This window comes from Epinephelus lanceolatus, chromosome 16, assembly GCF_041903045.1.
Source record: "Epinephelus lanceolatus isolate andai-2023 chromosome 16, ASM4190304v1, whole genome shotgun sequence".
Classification (NCBI taxonomy): Eukaryota; Metazoa; Chordata; class Actinopteri; order Perciformes; family Serranidae; genus Epinephelus; species Epinephelus lanceolatus.
This window is the reverse complement of record NC_135749.1, coordinates 14,321,060-14,346,277: the sequence shown is the minus strand read 5'-3', so window position 1 is coordinate 14,346,277 and position 25,218 is coordinate 14,321,060. Positions and strand designations below refer to the sequence as shown.

Below are 25,218 nucleotides of genomic sequence, written 5' to 3'. Positions count from 1 at the left end.
CAGACGTGCAATGGATGTCGTACAGAACAGATCAGCATAATAAATTAACAGTAATCCATATGACACAATGAGACAGAGAGAGAGAGAGAGAGAGAGAGAGAGAGAGAGAGAGAGAGAGAGATGCAGGTAATGACAGTAGCTTACAACAACATTAATGAAAGTAATAATGTTATAGTTATAGTTCTGGCTACTGTGGTACAATATGTTGAAAGTATGTATTAATATCTGACAGTATACTTGTGTGACAATAGTCATATGTGTATAATAACAGTAGAAGTATGACTAATGACTAATGATGGCAGCAGCAGCAGGAGGCATCTGGCAGGACCACGGCAGCAGCACAACCACACACGTCACGCTGTCCAGGCACCGCTGTGATATGAGTTAATCTTATTTTCATAACCGCTTATCCTCTTGAGAGTCGCAGGGCGCTGGACACTATCCCAGCTGACATTGGACGAGAGGTGGGGTACACCCTGGACAGGTCACCAGACTATCACAGGGCTGACACATAGAGACAGACAACCATTCACACTCACATTCACACCTACGGACAATTTAGAGTCACCAGTTAACCTGCGTGTCTTTGGACTGTGGGAGGAAGCTGGAGTACCCGGAGAAAACCCACGCTGACACGGGGAGAACATGCAAACTCCACACAGAAGGGCTCCCTCCTAGGATTGAACCAGGAGCCCTCTTGCTGTGAGGCGACAGTGCTAACATCGTGAGGTGTTTGGCAGCTAAAGAGTCCGACGTTTCCCTCATGATTTGGTAGAGACCAAAAACAGAGGTAAAAGAGAGTGAATATTAGACTTGTATGAAGCCCCTGAAGTCCCGAAAGGTGATTTTTTTGTCTTGTTTTTATAGTGTACACACTAAATAATTGTCTTATCTATCTTACTCCAAATGAATATTAATGCTCCGTGGCATTAAGGCCTTATGATTATAGCATCTTCTCAAATTAGAAATGTTTTCAGTCTTCATATGATGTATAAATTCTATAAAAATAGATGTTATAAACTAGGCAGGGACGTGTTGCTTTTACATGGGGATCAGGACAACGTCTTACCGAAGCTCTCCTTTCATGACAGCACTCTGTATCTTACCTGACGCGCTCCCTCTCACATTCAGGGTTTCCATTATACAGGAAGACATTGACTGACACTGGTTTAATGACATCTTCACTGAAGCAGTGCCTCGGAGGCGTCTCTCAAAACACATTACAATTTTTTTATTACGTGCAACATTTGAAGCCAATAACATCCTAAAACCTCCTCGAATTGTTCTGATCTGGCCGCTTTTCGTAAGTCATATAACACCACCAATATAGGAATAGTGGCATGTCAGTTTATTGATACTGATACACCAAAAGAAGCCACATGTGCTCTGTGATGTTACACGCCTTTTGAAAGCAGTATGAAGTGTGTCCCATTTAATTTTGATTCACCTCTCTGAAAGAACTCCCCTCTAAATCTACTCTGACGAATGATTCGATGAGAAAGACTCCACCATGTTTGCTTCTCCCGTCCCCGCTTAGCTGTATTTACCAAAGGTCTCTTTCAGTCATTCAAGTGTCATCAGGAGACTCGCTAAGGAAATGAAGGCGATCTGCATAAATTAGAATTGTAAATGTAGTCAGATGCTCCCCACAGCAGCCATACATAAAGATTAGCTTTAAAAAAAGTGACAGAACTTCATAGACAAGCGTCAGGGACGAGAGAGGCACAGATCAGTGGACTAGAGACAGATGGGCCATCAGGACGCATAGATAATCAAGCATATGATAATGGGCTCTGCTAACTGAAGATGTGCCCTTGAGGAGAAATGAAGTATTTTAGGGCTTGAGAGATTTTATTTAAGTTGCTTGGTCATGGGCAGCCTAGTGGATATTTTTGCCTAATTAACAAGCAGGGGAACAACAGTGGAGCATTTGAAAGATTCTCCAGTCAAGTATCATTTTCTCCAAGTCCTTCTGACAACCATACCTGTCACTGGAATTGATCCTGTTCACTTGCATAGCTCCATTTTTTAAACCTTACTATATAATGACGAAAACTCCGCCTGTCTGTGTGTCTGTTCCACGTTTTTCTCCTCACTGACTTGGTCAATCCATGTGAAATTTGGCACAGTGGTAGAGGGTCATGGGAGGATGCAAATGAAGCAATATTACATCAATTGGCCAAAGGGGGGCGCTATAGCAACCGATTGAAATTACAAAATTTGAATGGGCATATCTCATGCCCCGTATGTCGTATAGACATGAAACTTTGCACAGAGATGCCTCTCCTCATGAGGAACAACTTTGCCTCAAGAACCCATAACTTCTGATTATATAGATTTTCAGTCATTTTGAATTTTTTGAAAAACAGTTAAAATGGATCTCTTCCTAGGAAGTTTGACCGATCTGCATGAAACTGGGTGAACATAATCTAGGGACCAATATCTAAAGTTCCCTCTTGGCAAAAGTTGGAAAACTTACTAAAACTGAGCTTCTATAAGGCAATGAATATTGCGGAGGGCGTGGCTCATCACATAAAGGTGTATAACATCTCAAGGGTTTCACCCATCACCACACAACTTTGTAGGCATATGACCACACATAATCTGAGGGGACCCCTCCATTATTGACCCCATCAAACAAAATGGGGGCGCTAGAGAGCTAATTTCTTATCTAGGCCTAACCACCATATCGATTTTTACTAAACTTGGTAGATATGTAGAACAGGACGCCTCAAGGTGACTGGAGAAATTTAACTCTAATTGGCAACTGGGTGGCGCTATAACAACAGAAAAAAGCTTAAAAATGGCTAAAATGCTACCGATCGCTGTGGCTCCCCCTGTGGACCAATGTTTGTTTTTTTCTAATTTTTGGTATGACTAAGTCATGGTATGGTATGCTGTACATAATCACGGAAACTGTCAGTGTGTCATTCTGTCAGTCAGTCATTCTGTCTGTCCCACGTTTTTCTACTCACTGACGTGGTCAATCTATGTGAAACTGCACATAGGCATTGAGGATTGGCATAGGTAGAAGGTGACAAAGCCAACAATGGGTATGGACTAGTTTATAATGAATAGCGAGATCTGATCAGTGCCTTAATGGATGTTTGTAGCACCATCAAAAATTAATTGTCAGATTTGGAGGATGTCTTTGAAGTGACACTCATTTTTTAGGAATATCAACACATTTTCCTTGAAAAAAAGAAAAGATCTGGATAATCAGTGCAACTTTAAATAATAATCTTGTCTGTTTGATTAACATTAGTTGGAGAGTTGTTCACTCAAAATTATTCAAAACTGGATAAATATGAGTCTTACTGAGACATTATTCCATTTGTGATTTTTGTCAGAGACTTCTACAACCAAACAAATCATTTCTAAAATATACGTGGGCAGAAAAGGGTTTACATTTTAAAAGCTTGGTGATGTCCATGAGTCAGTACCATTGATTTACAACCTTAAGAATATAAATCTTATTTGCCTACTGACAAAGTAATATTTGCTTGGTAACAGTAATAATTCATTTTCTGTAACTGCTCATCCTCTTAGGGGTTTTTGGCTGGGCTGGAGCATGACACAGGGTGACAGGTTTGCAGACAGCTATTCACACTCACATTCACACTTACAGGCAATTTAAAGTCGCCAATTAACCTAACCTGCATGTCTTTGGACTGTGGGAGGAAGGCGGAGAAAGCCCATGCCGGCACGGGGGAACATGCAAACAGCAGACAGAAGGATTCGAGCTGCCTGGTGATTTGACCCTGGAGCCCTCTTGCTGTGAGACAACTGTGCTAGCCACTGCACCACCATGCCGCTATATTTATATAGTATGACCTGTTTAAACTGACGAGTAAGAGGTCAGACATATTTGACCTGACACTTGATTAAAATGTTGTTTAATCATGATGTAAACTGATAAATTCTTAAATCACATATTCCCCCCAAAACTCACCTCTCATCAAATAACAACATGATGTGAATATCTTGAGACTAAACGCACCTTCACACCCAGACTGTCCCATCTAATGAAGGCAAAAGCCAAAAAAATTAACCTTAACAAAAGATGGAATGAACTTACTCCATGTATGCACATATAGAAAATAAAGCAAAGTCCTACCTACATTTAGAATAATTTACCTTTAAGTTTAATACAATGTTTGGCCTCCTAAAACTGTAATTTTGAAAGTTATGTCATGGCTTGTAATGCCACAGTCACTTCCTGTTTACACTACTCATTGCTCCTGATTGGACTGTGCTTCAAATGTTTCTTAGCAACAGATTTACACAACCATTATTTGTGGTTGGCAACATTCCTGTGTTCGGTCTACCTGTTGCTTCTCATAGCTCAGTCCTAAACATCCAGCTACCTGTGGTGGACTCCGATTATTGTGGACATAGACATGACTCATGTAAAGATTTCCTTCTTTTTCCATGTAAATTCACATTGTGGAAAAAGACTTAAATAGCGGCGCCCTGTAGCATCACAGTGAGAATCGTCTGTGCAGATGATGGACCTTAATCATCAGCCATGGGTCCAGACCACCGGGAGGTCGGCTGTTTTCACCGTCCTTCTTGTCACCTTGAGTGGAAATGTGCAAACACTTGATTAGCTTACTGAAGGTCCATGACACATCCAGGGCTCTGATGATTAGTGTCGATTTGACATGAAGGCCACGTGTTCTCAAAACAGTATGGGGTTAGAAAACATGTGCATAAGCGTGTTTGGTAACTGACTCTCCAGCAAGGTCAGCAACTTGTTAGATTACCATAAAGCTGAAGGAAAACTCTCTTTTTCTTCTAAGTTCTGAAAATGTGATTGAGATGCAGCATTCTTTTCACTTTAGTGCTGAACACATATTTCTGCAGTATCACTTTCCCTCAGTATAAACAGCTGACACTGACTGAATCAATCACGGGGTAGTGCAGGTTTTTGCCTCAGCTTTTCATGAATTCACTACAGTAGCCATCTTGGTTCCTGCAACCAACAGTAAACAACAGCTTTGTTTGGCACCTGGCACTGACCTGAACACAACCTGGGGAATGACGATAAGGAGCTGGTAAATTACCTTCCGAGTATAGAAGAGCACAAATGGCTTCACAAGGACCTAAATATACGAGGCTATCACAGGAGGGAAAATTAAGCAGCTGCAGTTCATTAAAAACACCTCAAAATGTAAATTAAACTCCACAGTATACAATTAGGCTCTATATCTTCAGTGGGTTTGGACTGGACCTCCTGTTATTGTCAGTAAATGTAATTTCTCTTAATTTTTCACGTTGATTGACAGGCATGATTCACACAAACCCACAGAAGTTTGACGAATCACTGCAAAATCCTCGTCTCTGTGTTTCAGTGACAGCACAGGATCATCCTGTCAGTCACAATCAGCCATATTGATTATTCCTTCTGCTATGCAAAAGCTGTAATTGGCGCTGATGTCATATTGTGTTCATACAATGGTTTGTGTTTTCCTGTTTTGTGTTTTGCTGTTATTCTTCATGTGCATTGTCTTTTTTCAGCTGCTTTGTGTGCAAGATTTAACTTCAAAGCCGGGCTGTTGTGCCCATTTGAATGACAATCCGGCGACTGAATTCCAGAAAACAAGGGGGGAAGATTAGATACAGTGGCTTTGGTGGCAATATATGGAAAAGGCCTTGGATTGAACTGTTCAACTCTCGCTCACACTATGGCCTCAGCAGCGTCTGCCTGCACCTTGTTTTCTAATGTTCCCATCAACCTCGCTACGACTCTTCTGACCAGAGCCTCACCTCAACTTTACCATCCATCCCTTCTGTATTTAAACACAAATCTCTCCTGGGGTGTGGTCGAATCCCAGAGCCTGCAGATCTGAAGTTGTCGTGTTTGAATGCATTGTGACGAGAGAGTATCAGGATGGCACTGAAGTCAAAACACATCTCCTTGATCGTGTCGCAAAATCAGGGGAAGAATAAAAGACTGGAAGGCATGAACACTGACGAGAACATACAGTACACCTGAATTCAAAGCCTGTGTTTGCAGCTGAACATCTGACGACAGAGGGAACAAAAAGAAAGGTTCCTTTTGTCTACTCATCACTGTCCAACAATCCCTGCTGCTTGCTGATTGATATCCTCCAACAAGCAGTCTTGCATATTACTTCCAATAACATTTTTTTTTTCAGCTGACCATATCAAAGCTCATTAGAGACACAGCATTAAACATTTCCCTCAAATTACCGCTGTGGATGTAGATAGCACAGGTCAGCTCGGTGAAGGAGGATTTAATGATGTGTTCTTCCTGTGATCGGTAAGTGAGTCATAAGAGAGACAACCCACTAATCTGTCAATCAATAAAAGTCTCCTTCCTCATAAGCAACTGGGAATATAAATCATTCTCACTCATGCATAAGCAGATTGCGGCGGATTTGTTTGGGTGTTCTTCATGATACACATTAAGCCTGTTTAGTTTGTCTGAGAGTCACTTACAGCTGGAAATGGACTGGGACCCTGGAGGCCTACACTCTGCGCATGCTGAGCACTGAATGCGCTAATTGGACCTGCTTTATTTCAGTAGTGTTGACTGGTCGATTCATGACACTGTGGCATTTATTTTCATCATGGCGTTGCATGATAAAGGCAGGCTCCCTTCCAATTTTTGTTTATTAGTATAGCGAAGGCATGACCCTCATCCTCTAATTGGCTAGTACTCGTTGTCTTTGTTGGGTAGGTTTAGGCAAGAGAAGTATGAGTGGTTAGGATTGGCGAATCAGGGTAAACAAATCAGAGTATGGCAGCGCAAGTCATGTCTTAACTATTCTACATTACAAAACTCAGCCGCACGCGTGCTGACGAGGACCAGAGGGCGGGAGTACATTACACCGGTTTTAGAGTCGCTGCATTGGCTCCCCGTCCGCTTCAGGATCGATTTTAAGATTCTCTTACTCGTTTTTAAATGTCTTAACGGCCTTGCGCCCTCTTATTTATCTGATCTGCTTTTACCATATCAACCCTTGCAGACCCTGAGGTCCTCCGGCACTGGCCTTTTAACCATACCAAAACCCAGAACAAAAACCCATGGTGAGGCAACATTTAGCCACTATGGCCCCCACCTGTGGAACAGCCTGCCGGAGAGCCTCAGGACTGCAGAGACTGTTGATATTTTTAAAAGAAGATTAAAGACACACCTTTTTAATCAGGCTTTTAATTAATATTTTAAACTCTTCTTATGTTCTTATCTGGTTCTATCCCATTTTATGTTGCTGCTTTTATCTTGCTTTTTAAGATGATATTCATCTTAATTTTTTGTTTTTATTTATCACTGGTACTGTATCTATTCTATTTTATTTATAATCTTATGTATTTTATTTTTGGTACTGTATTTATTTTATTTTATTTATTCTTTTAGTCCTATTTTATGCTTTTAGTCTTTAGCTTTTAACTCCAGTGTTTCCTCAGGGGGGTCCTCCACACTGGGAGCTGTGTCGGGTCTGCTACTGGGGGTGCTGTCCTTGGGTCCCTTCAGCCCGGCCGGCTGGGGGCTCCTCCCTTCAATGTGGGGGTCCACCTGTCTGTCAGAGTCGGGGGGCCTGGGTGCTGGTCCCCCCCGATGGCACGGGCTCCTCCCAGTGTGGACGGCCCCAAAGGTGGCGTTTCCTTGATCCTCAGTGCCATGCCATGTCTCCCTATTGTGTGTGATTGTGTGTGTGTGTGTGTGTGTGTGTGTGTGTCTAGTATGAAGGGTGGGAGGGAGGGGCTTTCTTTCTTTGTAATTGTTTTTCTTTCTTTAATTGTGTTAATTGCTTTTAATTCTGTAAAGCACTTTGTGTTGCATGTCCATGCAGGAAAAGCGCTCTACAAATAAAGCTGATTGATTGACTGATTAAAAAATTCGCCCCAGGAATGCCGCTTCTTCCCAGAGGCCACTGACACTTAATAGGCTGTTACCTTTATTCAAATATGTTTTGTGGCTACACATAGCTAATTTTTTTTCTCTTTTTTTGCCAGTAAATAAAGTTTTATAACTAAATTCGGGAACAAGACCACGCCTTGAACACATCCCATTTCCTTTCAATAAGTATTTAAGCACACCTCATCCGTTTCCTACTCCTTTGACTCATCTGTGACATCATCACAAAGAAAAATCTATGAGCTGAGCAGGAACTTGTGGATGGGACCAGTGGAAGAAACACACAGCTTCCAGGTGAGCAGTTCTCATTGGACAGAATAGGCACCATCTTGGGGTTGATGACAGCTGATGTTGACTGTTCTTGTTAACCTTGTATAACTTTATTTAGAAGGTGGTGCAGCGGGCCCTTTTGTCTGGAGTTTGCATGTTCTTCCCATGTCAGCGTGGGTTTTCTCCATGTTCTCCAGCTTTCCCCCAGATTCCAGAGACATGCAGCTCAGGTTAAATGTTCACTGTAAATTGCATGTAGGAGTGAACAGACCATTCTCATACCCAAGTCGTTAAATACTGACACTGAAGGGACCCTTTAGCGTCTTTATGAAGCGCCCTGGGCTTTCAGCTCTCTCCGACGTAAACCCATCTGCAGCAATATTTGATGATGGAGGGAAGGAGGAGTGGTGGAAACAGACACATGACTTTCACCAAAGAGACTACTGTTAGTGTCCTGCGTGAAACCAAATGTCAGCATAGTTTGGCGGGGTAACAACGTGTCAGGATTTGAGGACCTGTTGGTGTGAATGTGTGTGTGGATGGTTGTCTGATTCATTTCGTTTACATGGACATAAATGATGGTGTTTACATGCTCAAACACATAAATGGGATACTCCAAAAGCCTGATCATGAGTATGTTAATGTCTGGTGACCTGTCTAGTGTGTACCTCGCCTCTTGCCCAATGTCAGCTGGACTCCAGCCCCTTTTGAATAAGACATGTGATTACAGGCAACGAATGGACTGATGGGCATATATGGGCATTTGCCAGTTGAAGCACTGTGACGTATATCAATCAATTTTCCCCTTTCAAGTTCTCCTTGTGAACTAATGAGAAAAAAAAATGCCTGGAGTTCAAACACTGTTTGGAGTGCTTTCATATCTGCATAAATGCTGCATTTTCAACATAACCAGAAAGAAATTCTCAAGGAGAGAGTAGGGGCGGAAATATCCTCCACAGTACAGTGATCGTCAAAGATGATGGTTCTTGGCTGAATAACTCCCCTTTTATTTGATATTCCCCTTTTCCCTGGACTTTATAAAGGCTCTCCAACAAGCTGAACGGGTGCTATTTATGTGGGCTAAACGTATTCTTATCTTTTATGTCTTTTATTCTGCCTGAGCCATACTTTCCGAAGATAAAAATCTCTGGGACATTCCGTGTTGGTTCAGGCGTTTTAGTCAAAAGATGCAAAAGAGACACAGTGTGATACTGAATTTTAGTAACGTGTTTCATGTTTCTGTCTGTGTGTCCCAGATTTACTGTGGAACTGAATGGTAACTCCACTTCGACATTGGCCTCTTTTTTCTCATCACACATCCTGTCCCCGAGCCGAGAGACTGAAAATTATATCAAAAAAAGAGTGCAACAAACTCTTCTCAACGCTCTGTTTCTTCAACATGTGCAGTGCAGATCGTCAGAAGGACAAAACACAGTTCCTCAGGGTGTAAAGACTGTGATGTAGACAAGACAAAAACAGCAACATGTAAAACATTTGGCTGAGCAGTGGTTCCCAACTGGTCCAGCCATGGGGTCAGATTTCTTCTTAGTCATTACTTTAAGGCCCACGCAGTTTAATATATGCAGTGTCACACTTGCATTTGAACATGTTGTCGAGCTCGTTTTCTCTCCCTGTTAAGTAGCTGTCCGTTGGTGGCTCACTCTACAGTAGGTAATGGCACTTGAAAATAAAAGCTGTGTCGAAAATTCACTTAACTTCAAAATACAGTGCGTTTTCTACTAACTTGACATGTTTGCAAGTCACTTGCAGCCCATTTAGAAAGGAACCGCAACCCACTTTTGGACCGCCACCCACCAGCTGGGAACCACTGTTGTATAGGACTCAACTTGGAACTTATTAGTCTTGACTTGGGGCGGTCCAGTGGTGTGGTGGTTAGCACTGTCGCCTCACAGACATGGAAACTCTGCCCTTCTGAGCAGAGTTTCCATGTCCTCCCCGTGTCAGCGTGGGTTTTATCCGGGGTACTCCGGCTTCCTCCCACAGTCCAAAAATGCAGGTTAATTAGTGACTCTAAATTGCCCATAGGTGTGAATGTGAGTATGAATGGTTGTGTGTGTCCTGATAGTTTGGCGACCTGTCCAGGGTGTACCCTGCCTCTTGCCCAGTGTCAGCTGGGATAGGCTCCAGCCCCGCCGCGACCCTCAAGAGGATAAGCGGTCTTGACTTGCAGTTGACTTCATACTTGTTGACTGTGTCTTGGAACTTACTGGTCTTGAATTAATACTTGGCCTGGTATTTGTTGGTCTTAATTTGGGGCCTGGGACTTGGCTTTGATTTTGGACTTGAGTCGGGACTTGTTGGCTTTAACTTGTGACTTGACTCAGGACTTTTGGCTGTTTTGCAGAGTGCAGCATCAGAATTTTTAAAATCTGAATATAGTAATCCATGGTGTGTTCACAGGAGACCTCAACATGCCACTAACACCCCTGACACTTACACACACACACACAATAAGGAATTAGCCTCTGGTTTCTAAATTGGCCTTGAGACTCCTCTCAAACAAAGGAGGAAAATAAATGCCCGCTGAAATTGTGCTATTTGATGCAGAAAAACATTAAAATATTCTAATTTAACCAGACTGACTTGTGTTTGTCTTGAATGGCAATAAGGCATCAAGTAAAAAGCAAGATTATTTTTGCCTCAGTTTCAGTTTGTCAGCGCTCTCTCCTGATAGCGCTATGATGACTCATTGCTGGAGTCGTGCGAGGGATGCTGGGAAGATTTCATTTGCATGGAGTCATCTGAGGAATTAACAACACCCTGAACAGCTGACCTAAGTCTAATTAGGAAGTGTCTGTCTAAATAAAGTCTTTTCATGTTTATGTGTAACACTTTCCACAAATATTTATCAGCGAGCACACGTCAGGGAAGGTCATGCCTAATGCATTCCTGACAGCATTATGTTGATGTGATCGTCTCTGCACTGACCCAGCAGGTGCAGACAGACTGTGCCAATCACTCATTATGTCAATCAATCTTAATATACACACTATTTGATTACAAGTCTCGTCATTAAGGGTGAATGCTCCTCCAGAGCCTGGACAGTGAAGAGGATCACTCTAATACATTAAACTAGGTGGCACTGTTGCTCTTTCTTACTGTATTGGAGAGAAAGGTGCCGTTGTATTAATCAGTGCAGCATTGTGAGCGATCAGTGACTTCTAAAAATCAATTATGATCAAAATATCAGTAATACTAGTGATTTTATTGTGCTGAGAACTTTCCAATAACAGCACTGAGTAATAAACCCTGTGATCTTACACAGTGCTCTATAATAATAGTCATAGTCGTGTCATGATTATGATACACTTGCTGCATTAGTTAAAAGATAAATCCCGCTCTGTTACACTGCCTCCGGCTTTAGATTTCCAATATCTCAGCTATGACAAATTCCAGAGGTTCACAGTTGCTCCTTTTAGAAAATGCTGCCGCTCTAATACCTGTGCTGGCTTCTACGTATAATCAGATTACAGTTCATATAGTCAAATTGTACTTTCTGAGTCGGAAAGTGGGTCAGGATGTTATAGAATAAAAAAAGGCAGCATGGGATCTCACTGCGCCTCCCACACTTGTTTATTCTCTCTCTCTCTCTTTTTTTTTTTTTGAAGATACCGGGTGTCCTCAGAGGATGGCGGTGTTAACTCAAAGTCACTGTGTAACTTCAGTGAAACTTCAGAAAACAGCGGCAACACCCTCATCCCTACAAAAGCTGCTGCTTTGATAACAGGCTAAGGCTTAGATATATGATGTGTAGTAAAAAACATCAAAACCTCCACTAAGGGGGAAAAATTAAAAGCAGAATGCCAGTGTTTAAGTTGTTTCAGTGTATGAGTGAGATGAGTCTATGTGTCTATCATTCAATATATCAATATATATGTTCCTTATGTGCAAAATTAGCCATGGTGCTTGGTTGAAACCCCTACTAGTGTGTCCACGCAACATGTATGCATTAAATTCTCAGTGTAGGGGGGCTGGAGCCTATCCTAGCTGACATTGGGCGAGAGGCGGGTACACCCTGGACAGGTCGCCAGACTATCACAGGGCTGACACATAGAGACAGACAACCATTCACACTCACATTCACACCTACGGACAATTTAGAGTCACCAGTTAACCTGCATGTCTTTGGACTGTGGGAGGAAGCTGGAGTACCTGGAGAAAACCCACGCTGACACGGGAAGAACATGGAAACTCCGCACAGAAGGGATCCCCCCACCCTGGGTTCAAACTAGGAACCTTCTTACTGTGAGGCGACAATGCTAACCACTGCTCCACTGTGCCACTTTCGGTGACATGTGAAAATGGCAAACTTGTTTATTTCTTTTGTCATTTTAAGCCACAATTTTAACTTTTAAAGATATATAGTTAAACACGGTAGTCTGACTCATCTGATGTTTCTGCTGTGCTTACTTTATGTAGGCTATGTTGCTTTGCTGTCATCTTTAATAAACCAAACCTACCAGCATGGAAGCTGCCATGTATTATTGGGGATGGGGCCACAGCAAGACGTAGCCTATTTTAGCGCGAGATTCACCAAAGAATAAATATATATATATATCAGTTTAAATGTATGCTATATTTAGAATATTTTTCCCCTTTACCTCACATACTAACCGATCAAGGCAGTGGTAGAACATCAAATCCCATCTCAAGTAAGCTCGAGTGTTGAGTTCACCCACTTGCCGACGTCCTAGAAGGTCGGGGTTGGGCTCTATTTACGCGGAAGGGTTGGAGAGCTTAGTTCCATCCCTTTATGACTTTCCTATCAAAAGTTATTCGCCTTTTTGGACATGACTCCTCAAGTGTCGAGTTCACCCACTTCCTGACGTCCTAGATGGTCGGAGGTGGGCTCTATTGATGCAGAAGGGCTGACTTTGTTCCATCCCTCTACGACCTTTTGTCAGTGGAGTCTGGTGGCTTTGAGATAATGGCTTCAGTTCCCCATCGGAAAGGGCTGCAGTAAAAAATATTCTTAAGATCAGCTGGCTAACTAACTAACTGATGCCATGTTTGCTCATCTTATACACATGACACTGGGGTTTCCAACCTGCAGACTATTATAAACAAACATTGTGATTTGGTCTGTGACAGATATTTACATATCAACAATGGATCCAATTATTACACTGACAGGAAGATCAGATAAAACTTTTATTAATCACGACGGAAATTAAGAAATAAAACTGATATAACATCAAGGCTATGTCTGCTTTGTCTCAGCTGCGCAGCTTTCTCTTTTGATGACACTGGACACGAGCTGGTGCAGAGCAGCACTGTAATCTGTGCCAATGTGCCAATAAGCAGAACATTTATGCAGGCCATAGAGCACTGGGACAATATTAGTGTAGCAAGAAGAATCTATCATAATAAAAAGACTGTAGTTCAACCCATGCAATAGCAAACACTGCCAGATTTAGCAGCTTGCTATGCTCCTCCCTGTGTGAAATTTGCAAACAAGCCTCATTATGTCCACCATATGGTTTCTTCAGCGTTATGCACATCTGTTTCTGCAGTAATTCAGTGGGAATTCACTCACCAAGAACCGCCCGAACCCACTCCCGTCTGGACATAAACACATAAACTATACCTGGGCCAGAACAGCTTCGGTCACAATAAGTATTCTACAAACACAACAGAACAGGAGGTTTGATATTATGCCCCATCCCTGAGGGGAGATTACCGTAAAGTAATTCATAGCACTACTCAGCAAACTATGAATTACTTGTCAAAGCTTGTCACGTCGGGCTCGGCGGTATAAGAGGGTGCTGGAATTGAGCCCTGGTGATACTCAATTATAGCAGGACAAAGGCATGCAGTGCAGTGACATATTGTGGGGAGGAGAAGTGCAGCAGACCAGAGCTTTGGTGACATGAGGGACACAGCAGTGCATAAAATTGCGATTCTGTTTTTGGTGTGTTGGTAAGCCTTTCAAATGGATTTCACATCAGGGTAGACTTTGTGTGGTTTGCTCTTTTGCTGAAAGAAAAAAAAAAATCCTATTCATGACAGTTAATAGAGAGCTGTCAGGCCTGTGGTAGCAGCAAATGATTCAGCGGTGTATCAGCACGTCCGTGCGGTGCGGTCACTTCACTGACTTTCACCACCATTAAAATTGAGAGTGCAAGACTCCTGTATGAAAATGAGGCCAGAGCAAAACCAGCTTGCACATTAGTGCTCTTATCTGACCGCGTTGAAATGAAAGAGCCCGACTTGGCTGCTGGAATTAAAAGAGATGACAGAAATGTTTTCTCAACATGATCAAAGACAACAGGCTCAATCTGCTCCTGGCTGGTTTATGACTCACTCAGCTTGTGTCTTGCAAACTTTTCTCCTTCATGTGGACATAGAGGAAAAGCTAATTAGCACAGGATAGTAGGCTATTATTAGACCTATGCTTGCCTTTTCAGCATTATGATTCATCATCTGTGTGTGCTGGGATAGGCCCTGAACATGGTGAACGTTTTAGAGGATGCATGGATGGACTCACACCTTTAAAAGCTGCAATAAAACCCCCTAAACACTTTCTTCTCCTATCCGGTTTTTCTTGGAAGACTCAAACAAATGCAATCACCTACTTTATTGGATTTGCTTAAGTAAGTGAATTTGTTCTTGTTTATTTTTACCCACCCCTGTTCTTTTCTGAGACTTTGTAAACAAGTCAAAGTGAGTTATAAAGCCCAGGGGAACTCAGATATGCAGTTGTGTGTGGGCGACTTTAAACGCCAAGTGTGATCCTGCAGACAGGGGCAGACCAATCGATGACTCTTATTGATGTGGCCCACACTGTAGCTGAGCAGCAGAGTTTAGAGTTTAAGTAGCGTGCTCCTCTGTGATGGCTACAACTTTAATAAGTAGGAACAGTAAAAGAAAGTGCATTCTACCAACAAACACTGGCCCAACATACAGTAGTAGGCCATATCCTTTGTAGGGGGGATGTTGCTTTGCCTCTTACCAAATTATTACAATGTACAACTTCTCTAAGACTAAATAAAAATCAACAAAAGGATGAGGGCACCACAAACATGCTCTGGAGGTCACCATTGTGAGGACAAATATAGCTCAAGGTTTAATAAAACAAGTAGAAGAGCAGCAAATAATAGGAACCCTTGTGACCGAGCGCACTCACACACACTGCTGCAAACATTTGTGGCCAGTTCCCATTTATGTTATATTCCTGTGTATTGATTTTCCTGCTGTTGCTACTAGCAAGCCAGTGCCTCTCTGTACTTTATTGAACATATCAGATATGTTTTGGGTGTTTTGGGACATTTTACCAACAGGACTTCATCGCAGCTTCCTCTCATCCCCTTAATGCAATGTACCAAAAATAATTGCTGGACATTAGATTTGTTATGTCTGTAAATGTTTGCTCATGACTGGGAAGTGTTTCCCAAAACAGGCTGTGATATTCAAACATCCTGAGACAAATGTTTGCCTGAATCAAGGAAGTAACAGAGTATGTTGTTGGAAATTTATTCTCTTGTTATTACAGTGGTTCCCAACTGGTGGGTCCTGGGTCCATTCTGAGTGGACCACATGTGACAAAGGTGTCAAGAACACACTTTATTTTGAAGAGCAGTGAATTTCCAACACAGAGCTTTTACTTTGAAGTGCTGTTCCCTGCTGTAGAGTGAGTGACTAATGGACAGCTGGCGCAATGCAAGTATGACGCTGAATACATTGGACTGTATGGACCTTGAACCAATGACGAAGGAGAAATTTGGACCCTGGACCAGTGTGTGGCGTCACTGTGTTATTAGGCACCACTCCTTCACATCAGGCCAGTGAATTGGCCATCTAATCTTATCAAACCGTCCTGCAGGGTTGTGCAGAGGTGTGAGTGTGTTTGTTTGTGCTTTAGAATGAAACAATCAGAAAATTAAGTTTTAGTTCTGTTTACTGCTCTGTTCTCTTTAACGCTGCTTCCTCTCTCCATTCACTCAGGTTTGCATGACCATCACTGAGCGACAAATTCTTGCGTAGCATGCCTTTAATTACTTAGATGCAGTTTTGATGTATTCTCTACTTGAGTATTTCCATTTTGTACTTCTACTCCACTACATTGCTGAAGGAATTTGGCTGCTTTCACACCAAATCAGGGGCAGGTTAATGGTTAGTTTAAGTGACACCTGCATAATAAGCATCTTAAAATGGCTTTTCTATACGCTCAGTTGAAAAGTGGTGTGCAATAATTTGGTTACACGTGTTGACATTATGGCATCTAGCCCACTCACTGGCCTTGCCCATGTTATCTCCATGGTGGCAGATCATTCAGTGCCCTTTTTTAAGTGCTATGCCAAGTGGGTCAAATAGGAAAGTGAGCAAAAGTCTCATCTGATAAAGACTTAAAACTACTGTATCGTTAATTTTAAGTGTTTACAATGACATAAAAATATATACTTTTTAAAGCACTGCCGATTGTCTGTGCCAAGAATGCACTCCATTACTTTCTTCCCACATCTGCCCCAGAGCAATCAGCTTCATACTGAATGATGCAAAGTGAGACGGTATTTCAGCATGATTACCATACTGCAAGATAATTTCCACCAGGTGTAGATTTACTTACCCTCTGTTACATCATGCTCAGAGGTAAACAGCCTGTAGTGGGCTTGACTGAATCTCAACGCATCGGTGTTGCTAATGGACATGAAAATGTGTTCGGAAAGGCATCCTCGGTCAGACGAGTGCAGTTGGTGACCGAACGCACTTTGCCAAGATGACTCAGAAGCAAAGATGTGCAGTAGGAAAGATAACTGCTGGGTGCTGAGGATGCATTTTTACTTTGAAAATGATTTAAATGATTACGGCCTCCATACAAACAGAAACAAAAACCTGGCTCAACAGGGGCAGGAGGCTGCAACATATAAAAAGAGGACGCCACATCAAAGGTAACAGTTTACCCACCAGCTTTATTGTATACCCCTAAGCACAAACAAACTAAAGGAAAACAAAAAGGGACTGGAGACCCTGGCCAAAAGGAACAAAAGGAGGGAAGACGCTGGGCCAACCACGCAATGAGCCGTCGCTACTAGCGTCTCCCCCTAAACTACCCAAGACATGAATTAAACCTAAAGAAAACAAAAGAGACGAATAACGTGACTACTACGTAAACCCCAGCTCCTAAATGTGCATGGGGGAAAAGAACATGTTTGGGGAGAGAAAAAGCAAGAGTGGAAGAAAAAGATTCCTCCCTGCCTGATCTGCTGTCTGTGTGCCATGTGCCATGCATTTCTGTCTCTGTCCTTCTTATCACCTCCTCCTCTCTCTACTGCTGATAGTGCGGTAGTGCTGACTGCACTCAGGTGTGCAGCAGGCAGAGGGAGGAAGGAGACAAACCTGACAGAGTGAGAGAGAACAGGCTGCTGCACATGACATCTATCAACAAATATATCAATCGACTTATCGTTTCAGCTGTGTATAATTGAATGAAACTAGTATATGCCACATCTATATGAATGTATCTCTCTTGTGTGGCGGCATGGTTCCATTCCTATAGCAAAAGCAATATCAGTGTAAACACACAGATCACACATCTTCACTTTTTCTCCCATTCAGTGTTCATTCAGCACACTGATAACATACTTACTCTCCAATAAGAGTAGATAGGGAAGAAAGGATTGACTATTAGAGGTGTGTGTGCATGTGTGTGTGCGCGTCTGAGAGAGAGTGACAGGGGAAGGATAAAAGGCAAAGCCCAGGAGTCAGATGATGTTACATCAAGGGTCAGTTAAGCAGACAGTGATGTAATTAGCAATCAGGAGCACTTTGAATGGCATTCATTGACAAAGCGTCATTTCTCACAAAAGGACTAAAGAGTCTTGTTTACACCATAATCAGAATGAAAACAAAGCCACTCAAGCCCAGCTCCCAGTGGGGTGAGCGACGCTAAAGTCAATCAATATTTCATTTCATTTGTAAATGGTGTTGCATCTCCTTCGTCGAGGGAATCAGTGTTAGTGTCGACCCATGAATCAGAGCTCAGTTTGAACAAGAGAAAGAAACACAAGCAGCTCATATGTCCAGGTTTTTAAAATGGAGATTTTTTGGTGCATTTTAATGGAACTCAAGGGGGGTCGCCAGGTTGCTATCAGACACGCACACACATTCCCCCGCAAACGCACTGGCGCAGAGATGAGACGGGGGAATAATGACACGGACCCAACAGGGTGACAACTTATTTTAGCCTGAGTAATAGTCTTGTTCATTTGGAGTGACGGGGGATCCCCTGAAGGAATACAGCAGCATGGAATAGCCATGAAGCTAAAATGTGAGCTTTTAGATAAATGAATCTTTACGCTGCTCCTCCCCCAGTCTCTCTCTCTTTCAATGTCAATTTTCTATTCCAATTGAGCTTCATTTGCATGAATGGTTGGGAGCCATTCCTGCAAAAGCAATAAGATGGCAAATTCTAATTAAACTGAATAATGCAAGATGACAATGCATTAGCTATACAATGAGTTAAGTGAAAATGTCTTAACAAGAAATGATGAAATGGGCAACCTGAAGAAATACATTACATATGCATATATTTATACACACACACATCTGCATCTGGTCATAAGATATGTTTATGGCCAGGGTTTAACACAGAGCTGCGTTCTCTCTGGCGTGACAGCAGATGTCGTTCTGTGTTTTGAGACAGCTTCTCCTTAAGCTTTGTTTTCATTTGGAAAGTTTAGAAGTCTGGCATTTGTCATGCTGCAGAATTTTTTACTTAATGTGCTTATTACACAGATTCCTCCATGATTTCCCAGAAGTCACCAGCCTTTCAGATCTCAAAAGAAGAAAAAAAAAGTCATGAAATCCTACTCTCATAACCACACTGATCGAGAATTTGGATAGCTTCTTTCAGCTTAGACCCATGTGTTGTCATCTCTGTCCTTATGTGCTTATGTACTCAAACCCGCCTTTGTCTTTTGTTTATTTATATTCAACTCTGACAGTGTGATAAATAAATGAATATTATAATTTAAAATCAATATGTATAAAATCTGTGTGTGTATATTAATATATTCTCTGCTCTAGTCCATGTGCTGTAAGCCCCATTTCCACCAAACACCTTCGGTATGGTACCTTTGGAACCAAAAGTAACCCCTCATACCCCTTTTCCACCAAAGCAGTTCCAGTGCTAGTTCGGGGCCAGTGCTTAATTTGGAACTGGTTTGCCTGTTTCGACAGACAAAAGAACTGGCTCTGGGCCAGACAAAATGGTTCCAGAGTGGCACCAGTTCTTTGCTGGACTAGAAGAAAGAACCACATACGTCACGGGGAAGGGGGCGGGGTTATTGAGACCAACAACGATAAACGAGACCGTGCAAAGCACCATTTTTAAAAAACCAATGAGAGAAGAGAAGCCATGGAAGCATCAAAACAACAGTGGTCCGTCGAGGAAACAAGCTGTCTCCTTGCGTCATGGTCGTCGGCAGAGGTGCAGAAGAAACTCTAGGGAACTTTGCAGACCAAGCCAGTATTTCTGCAAATACAGCGTGAGATGGCTGCTGCGGGGTATGAGGACCATCGAGCAGATTAGCAACAAGCTCAAAAAGTTCAAAAAAGATTACCGGGACCAAAAGAAGGACCTCGGCCGAAGTGGCAACGGGCGGTCAAGGAGAAATCCACATTTCAATGTCCTCGAAATGTCCTCACATTTCGGTCCTTGGCGACAGACTGGCGTGCCCTGAACTCAGCCACTGCAATGCTGGAGGCGATGGTAGACGACAGCGTAACGCTGCTGCAAATGGAACCTAGACCCTATCGTTTCCACTGCAAACATTACCCTTGAATGTGGGCGGGGTTGTTGTCACTCACTGCTCTATCCAGCACTCACTGTATTTCCTCCTTTTTAGTCTGCACCTCATTTATCGTCCACAGAGTGAGGCTGCACACCGACATTTTCAGAACAAAACAGAACAGGTTGTATATTTAGAAATAGTGGATCTGTGGATTTAGTCAGTCTCAGGCAAGCTAAGGGGTTTAGTGTTGTCAGATCTCACAGGAATGATGCTCTGTGATGCTTTTTTTCTGTGAGGATTGGGATCACATTTGAAGATCCACTCATTATTAAAAGTGTCTGTCATCCAAAAGGGACAATAAAAACTAAAGTGATGCTCAAAGTAAAGCACCATAACAAGTAAATGTTCCACCTTAAAAGTTGTCGGCAGTCCGCTGAGTGAATTATTTTTCTCAGACTATGGCTGCTGCTAGAGCTAGCAACATGTAAAGGTCTCCAGGACATGATCAGAAGTTAAAGCTTCAAACCCAGCCACAACTTAGCCCTGAGCAGAGTGACCGTACACTATTGACCAATTAATCAACAGACTGCAGTGTTCACAGCTCCACCTTTTAGTACCAGATCTGTGTGCTAGGTACCTCAAAAGAGGGGGGACCATAAATGGGTACGGTATGAATGGTTTCATTGTAGCATCCACAACTTTTCATAATGGAAACGTAAAAAATGCATACCGAGGCTTATGTCTTGTTCCAGTGGCCCATTTCTGATCAGGTTGCCGTGGTCCCTGAATACCTGACACGGACCTTGTTGATCCAGGTGACATCTGAACCAGTATGACTCTTGCGTTTGAGGTATCACTCATCCTGAGGTAGGCTAGCAGCACTAAGAACCATGCCGAAGGGAACCCAAAATCTTCTGCAGTGTTAACCACTGAACCATACAGCAATCTCCCAGAACAACAGCTAGATACCATTACAGTGGTAGACATCCAAGAAAGAGTGTCAGGTATGAAGACCTGGACAGCACCAAGCCCTGGCATGATCCACACCTGCTGGCCAAAGAAACTAACTGCACTCCATGAATGCCTGGCAGAACATATGACCCAACTGCTGAAGGAGAGAACCCATCCAGAGTGGTTAACCAAGGATGGACAGTCCTGATTGTGAAGAATCCCCATCCGACGAAATTGAAACAGCATCCCAGAACAGCAACAACAGAGCAGGAGGATATCTATCACGTCACATGTAGACATGAAAATCCACTGACAAAGTGGGGATGTTTGACAAGTTGGGATGAGAATGCATTGGCGAGCCCTAGTCCGAGAAAAGGGGCCAGATGTAGGGGGTGGACAGAAGGAAAGAGGCCAGTAATCCTCTACTTTCGCCCCTGGCCCACATTCATTTTACGTCATCGCTTTATCGTGGCTGGAATGATCCTATTGCAAGATGGCCTCTTGCTTTATGGTTATCTCTAATTATAGCCTCCATCCTCTCTCTCTCTCTCTCTCTCTCTCTTTCTCACCTTAGTTTTCTCTCACTCTCTTCTACCTGACCCAGATATCACAGTTTTATTCTACTCCACATCTCATTAAAACCCATTTACTAATGAATGAAAGGATTCAGGTCCATTCTGAGCAACACAACCATCTATTCAGGCTCCAAATCCTCATATAATAACAATTTACAAGCCAGAGAATTTTAAGCATGGCTAAAGGGCTGGCAGAGTTCTTTTAACCACGGTTCAAAGCAATGTTAAGTGTGGGAATCAAAATCCTTCCTCCTGAGAGACTAATAGTAGGAAGCACAATAGCGTCCTTTTGATCTTTCCTCTGGCATGTTTTCCACAGCGCTTCTACTCCTGTCATCTGACTCATTCACGGCTCAATCCATTCTCTGGAGAAATAATGCTAATCAGGGCGAGCTAGATATTGTTGAGCATCAGCAGTATCCAGTACGAGGTGCAGTGCGGAGATAGATGAGCATTTCTCATTTTCAGTTAATTACAGGCCTGTCTCGCCATATGCCAGCATACTTTACTGACTGGGGAGTATCTCTTTGATCATGATCCATCATAGATTGTTTAATGGAAAAGTATTTTCCTAACATTATGGGAGTGTAGCCAGTCTCTTTCTGCCATTTCTTTTCCCAATAGCTGATAATACAAATTAGTGATTCTTGATAATAGTAATTAAGGGAATCATCATTCAACATTGTGGGAAATAGCCTACTCTTATTTGCTTTCTTGCACTTCTAAAGCTCTGAGCAAAAACTCAAAGTGTAAAAGCACAATGTATTAACTTTTACCCACCAAAATTACCATGTATATATACACTTATTTTTCTTTTAACATGGGAAAACCTGCTAAAAACAGGTGATAGACTCCTTTCCCACTGCCAGTTTTTCTGGCAATGGGAAACTGTGTGTGTCACGTTTGAAGTCATAACTGCGCAGGAATTAAGGGCTAGTAAACTGTAGAAAGCAGCACAGAGGCCAGTGAAAATAATAAAATGTTTCAGTGGTTCCTTTTTTTTAAAAAATATCTTTTACTTATTTGACCAATCTGGAAGAATATTCTACCACTGCTGGGACGGAGATGGACAGAGTTGTGCAAGAGATGACAAAGAGTCGCTAGTTACTGATGTGTGCCGGAAAAGGGGCAAAATTAGTGCCCCACCCATGTGTGTTGCCATTGCTGCTGATTGGAGCTGATCGCAGCTTGAGTCTTTTGTCCTGGGAATGAATACCAGTTGTAACCTCTCCCACCAAAGACACAAGCCAGATGTTAGAGGGGTTTTGCCACATTTACACTTCAGTTTTTGTACAAATCAAACAAAGAAAAATCAAGTTCGTGGACAGAGCCAGGATACCTGTTGACACCTTTTCCTTTGTTTCACATGTCCCATATGGTCTAGCGGTTAGGATTCCTGGTTTTCACCCAGGCGGCCTGGGTTCAACTCCCGGTATGGGAAATGCAACTTTTCCAGTGCCCTTGTGCAAGGAAGAGCTGAATCTCCTGCTCAGGCTACACAACCATCAGCAATACTGTCACTCTATATATTCCGGCTTAATGGCACATCTGTAGGTCCTGTTTGTGTATTTGGACAATAGCAATAGCGTTAAAAAACCCCATAATGTCCCTCAAGTGCCTAATGAAGTAAAAGGACAAAAATTGGAATTGGTGCAAACAGTCACCAAATAATATCATGTATCTTGCTTGTCAGGAGAGGTGTCAATCCTCTTATTTCCTTTCCTCAAGTAAGATTTTCCAAAATGCTGGACTGTTCCTTTATTGTCCCTGATAATACAAGTAATATGTCTGAGAAGCTTTGCCAAATTGTGCATCAGAAATGAAGTCATTGAACTGTCAGATATGATGATCCTCATTGCAGTGTATGCACATATACAGAATACCTGAAGGTATAGAAACAAGATGGCTGTAACACACAGCTTCCTGTGTACGCAGGACTGCCTAGACGTATGTGCATGAGTGTACATTCAAGCCAAAGTATGTGTGTTGATCATTGTACCACGGGTGCTGTGGATCTTCAGTTTCAATGAGGATTAAGACCAGTTTTCAAATGTCCATGCGCCTTTCTCGGCTCTTAAGACCCATCTGATAAATCCAATCCTCTCAGATCCACAAAGGCTGAGATGCGCACACAGTTCAATCAATATCCTCTGCTTCTTTGACAGTCATGTCAAGGTCATGCATACAGCAAAGCCTTTGGGTGATACATAAAAAGATGTGTGCCTGGGCATTGAAATGCATTATGGTAGACAGGAGCTTAAAGCTGTATTTATTTATAAGATATTGGCTTGGAATAAATTAACATCAGGAAAGTCATTTTAATCTCCTATATCATATTAGCTGTCTCCTCTTATATTGGCACAAGGCTAGGTGAGGGATGATGTATGAGGGGATACGGAAAGCTAATCACTGCTAAACAGCACCTCTAGGATTTTGGAAATATTGAGAAACTCTTTTCTATCCTACACAGCACAGCACGGATGTGTCAGTGAGCCCTGTTATTAAACCCACAAAGGATATTTGTCTCCATTTTACGGTAGTCACATTTCAAAATGTTCAAAGGAAACAATATGTCTGTGTCTAAAAGGAACATCATGGCAATTTTCTCCTTATAATGATATGTTTCTCCCACCAAAGGGAGATTAACCCATTGATGTTTGCTGCTTTGGGACCTACTGTGTTTCACACATGGGTAAATCTGTTGTTTTCTTTTTAATTACGGCGCTTTGTCTTGATAATTGTATTTCTTTTATATGTAAATCGTGCATTGGGCCATAGACAGTTTGATAGATTGGGCCTGTTTTACTGGTAAAGCAGAGCAACTGGTATGAGCCTGATATCCAAACATATGAATGATGTGGCCATTTACAAGACTGGGTATACCTCTACGCATATACACATAATAACAAGAGACACAAAAACATAATTACATAATTCTGATTTAACCTCAATGTGAGGAAACCTTGGTTATCAGTGCTGTATTTACAGCGCTTCCACAAGATCCTCTCTTACCCTTTTCCACCAAATCAGCTCTGGTTCTTGACCAGTTCCGTTCAGGATTCTTGGAACCTTGGTGCTGCTTGTTTTTACCAAAAAACCAAGCATGGAATAACTATTAATGAGACCACTGCACACTCTTTGATGATTCCTAACTTGACCTTTTCAGTGTTGCCGTTTCAATGCTCCCTTTTCAACCTGTACATTATGACATGCCAGCTGATGTCATCACGGTGTGCATGTCAGGTAGAGGAAGACCTGCTATTCTTGGTTCCACTTGTGAAATCAACTTTTCAGGCTCTGAATTATTTTGGTTATTTTGAATGAAATACTCTAAACACTTCAAAATTAGATGCAGCAACCAGAATGGAACTGGTTCCCTGTTGGTGGAAAAGGGGTATCAGAATAGCTGTTGTAAACATATCCAAAATGAATGGCGCCAAAAGGTTCCAGAATTTTAAATAGACCTATTAAAAAAAACAAATTATTATTCGGTTTCTTTGGAAAGGCAGATGTCTAAAAATAAAACTGGTCACTCAAAGAAAGAAGGAGTTTGTTAGACTATACTAAATTTTAAGTTGTATTTCCAGGCTCTTACCTTTTGCCAGTTATTAAGTTTGTTCAGTGGAAACACCTCAACTCAACGGCTCAATATTGAGAGGAATTTGGTGGCACCAGGTCACTTGAACGACAGGCCTCTCTGTTGGAAAATGCAGACTGAAGCACAGACAAATAATAAGCAAAAGCAAAAGCTCTGCAAACGCAGAGCAGTATCGTGTATGCTGTT

General features: G+C 42.2%; 1 non-coding gene across 1 annotated transcript; it reads left to right on the top strand.

Moving 5' to 3' along the window:
- Positions 1-22,803: 22,803 nt before the first annotated feature.
- On the top strand, positions 22,804-22,875 carry trnae-uuc (transfer RNA glutamic acid (anticodon UUC)). The gene has a single exon. It is a non-coding gene; the product is annotated as a tRNA-Glu (tRNA).
- The last annotated feature ends 2,343 nt before the right edge of the window (positions 22,876-25,218 follow it).